The sequence below is a fragment of the Eptesicus fuscus genome, chromosome 1, assembly GCF_027574615.1.
Source record: "Eptesicus fuscus isolate TK198812 chromosome 1, DD_ASM_mEF_20220401, whole genome shotgun sequence".
NCBI lineage: Eukaryota > Metazoa > Chordata > Mammalia > Chiroptera > Vespertilionidae > Eptesicus > Eptesicus fuscus.
Genome location: NC_072473.1, coordinates 35718347 through 35721054, shown reverse-complemented (window position 1 = coordinate 35721054; position 2708 = coordinate 35718347). Strand labels below are relative to the sequence as shown.

Sequence of the window (2708 nt, the reverse complement as noted above, 5' to 3'; positions counted from 1 at the left end):
GATGGCTGGAGTTGGAATGACCATCTGCATGGATGCACTCTGGTGTCAGAGTAAGGAGAGAAATCAGTCAGGAAAGCTTGGAGGGCACAGTTGCAAGTTGGGAATCTCTCCAAGAGACAATGAAGGGGAAATTTTCCCAACCAGGTTTTTTTGGTGCCAAAAAAAAAAAAAAAAAAGAAAAAAAAATCAGCAGTTCAAATAGTATTGAATTTTCAAACTTCTCCCACCAAGACAGGTCAAATATAGCAGTAACGATCTAGATCTTTCCAGGAAGTGAAGGTAGAGCCCCTGGCATTCCTCCTTACAGCCTTGTGTTGGGCCCTAAGAGCATCTGCCACTGCTGCAGTTGCTGCTGTTGCTCCATTTGCAACTTCTCAGTCTCAAAGACAACAGGAAGAACCAGGATCATGAAGGAAGTTGTCCCAATCCACAAGGCTGCCCTGGAAAACCTGTACATTTTTTTGAGTCACAAAGAGGGAGAAATCAAAAGTGGCTCCGGCCTTGGACCCGATCCTCTCCGGAAACTTCTCCATCAGACCCCAGAGTCTCTCAGAGAGGGTCTCATCTGGCTCGTTGTAGTCATCCTCGTCCAGCTCATCCTCAGTCTTCTCCGCATAGCCTTTCTGAAGCAATTTGTCCGGGGTAGGGGAGCACCTGGACCTAGGGCAGCGATGATGGCGGCCATGGCTGTAGGGGTAGGGGGGGAGGGAGGAAGGTCAACATGCATTTTATTTATTTTTATTTTTTTAATATATTTTTTAATGTGTGTCCTTTGAAATTTAGACTAATTTGCTAGTAGTTTTACTTCTCTCAAAATAGCTCTTTCCAGACTGATGCAGTAGAAAAAAGAATGAATGGTGTGAGCATCAGCAAAATTTTGCTCTAATTCCAGATCCTTCATTAACTGTGTGATCTTAGGCAAATCATATATATTATTTAGGTCTTAAAAAATAAACCACATGATCTCACTCATTTGTGGAATATAATGAACATAAACTGATGAACAAAAACAGATCCAGAGACAGAGAAGCATCGATTAGAGTGTCAAACCTCAGAGGGAAGGCAGGGGAGGGTGGGGGGAAGGGGGAGAGATCAACCAAAGGACTTGTACGCATGCATATAAGCATAACCAATGGACACAGACACTAGGGGGGTGAGGGCACAAGGGGGTGGGCAATGAGGGGATAAAGATGCATATGTAATACCTAAATCAATAAAGAATAAAATAATAATAATAATTAAAAAAACAAGCCCTAGCTGGTTTGGCTCAGTGGATAGAGCATTGGCCTATGGATTGAAAGTTCCCGGCTTTGATTCTAGTAAAGGGCACATGCCCTGGGTTCCGGCTCGATCCCCAGTATGGACGTGCAGGAGGCAGCCAATCAATGATTCTCTTTCATCATCAATGTTTCTGTCTCTTCTCCTTCTCCCTTCCTCTCTGAAATTAACAAAAATATATATTAAATAAATAAATAAACCTTTATAATGAATGTACTTCTAGTTCTAAAATGTTTTTACTGTAATCTACTTAAATCCCCTTTCTCAGTTTCAGTTTTCAATATCCATTCAGTTGAAGATGCAAGCCTCTCATTTCTGTTACCTCCTTTGTTTATTTTATTTTGGTCAATGGGAGGAAAAAGAGACATATGTAATACTTTCTACAATAAAGAATTTAAATAAAAAAAGTTTTAGAGAGGAAGGAAGAGAGGTAGAGAGAGAAACAACAATCAACTGCCTCCTGCATGCCCCAAATGGGTAAAGGAACCCATAACCTAGTTATGTGCCCTGACTGGGGTTCAAATCTGCAAGCTCTTGGTGCACAGGATGATGCCCAACAAGCTGAACCACATTGGCCAGGGCTGTTACCTCATTTAAAACATGAGCATTCATCCAACACTTCCTTACCCTCCCTACTACATTTTCCTCTCATTTCTCCTTCATTTTCCTCATTTTCTAGCTGCTAGGGTACTTTGTGGAGCCCCTTATCCTTGTAGGCAAATTCCACCTTATTTTAAAACCTATTTATCAGCTCCAAAAATTCTGGTATCACATGAGAGCATAAGTTTCTCTCCTGTCCTCCTCACTGGAGCTTTTACCTATGGACTCATTCAGTGCATGTGGTTTCCTCAGTGCCCAGCTTCTGCACCACGGAAAGCTTCTCCAGAGTTTGGCTGCCTCCCAAGTACCTAGTTCTTGCAGAAAGGATGGCTTCTCCAATGTTCAGCTCCGACAACTTCCCTTGACTTCTTTCTCCTTGGGCATTTTTCTAGCGGATACTTCCACATGATTAGCTTTTCTAGACACACTAGAGGATATTTTTTTTCTGCTGATCCCTTGTGGGCAAATTCCTATCAAGTTCCACCAGCATGACAACCACAGTGACTTCTCTTTCATAATAGTGCCTACTCAAAGAAGGTCTGGATCTTTCCCCTGGGCAGAGTGTGAGGTGGGAACTCTCTTCTTTGAGTGCTCTCTCAGCCCTAGGAGTAGAAGCTATTCTTTACTTATACTATTCTTATGTTATTTTAAAGTTTTATTTTTTTCCACATCCTCACAAGCACTTGTTTGTTGATTTATTAATGGTAGCCATTCTGACAGGTGTGAGGTGATACCTCAATGTCATTTTTATTTGCATCTCCCTGATAATTAGTGAAGTTGAGCATTTTTTCATGTCTCTTGGCCATTTGTATGTCCTATTTGGAGAAGTA

General features: G+C 41.7%; 1 pseudogene; it reads right to left on the bottom strand.

Moving 5' to 3' along the window:
* Positions 1 to 241: 241 nt before the first annotated feature.
* LOC103298543 (mitochondrial import receptor subunit TOM22 homolog) lies at positions 242 to 685 on the bottom strand (annotated as a pseudogene).
* Between the last annotated feature and the right edge of the window lie 2023 nt (positions 686 to 2708).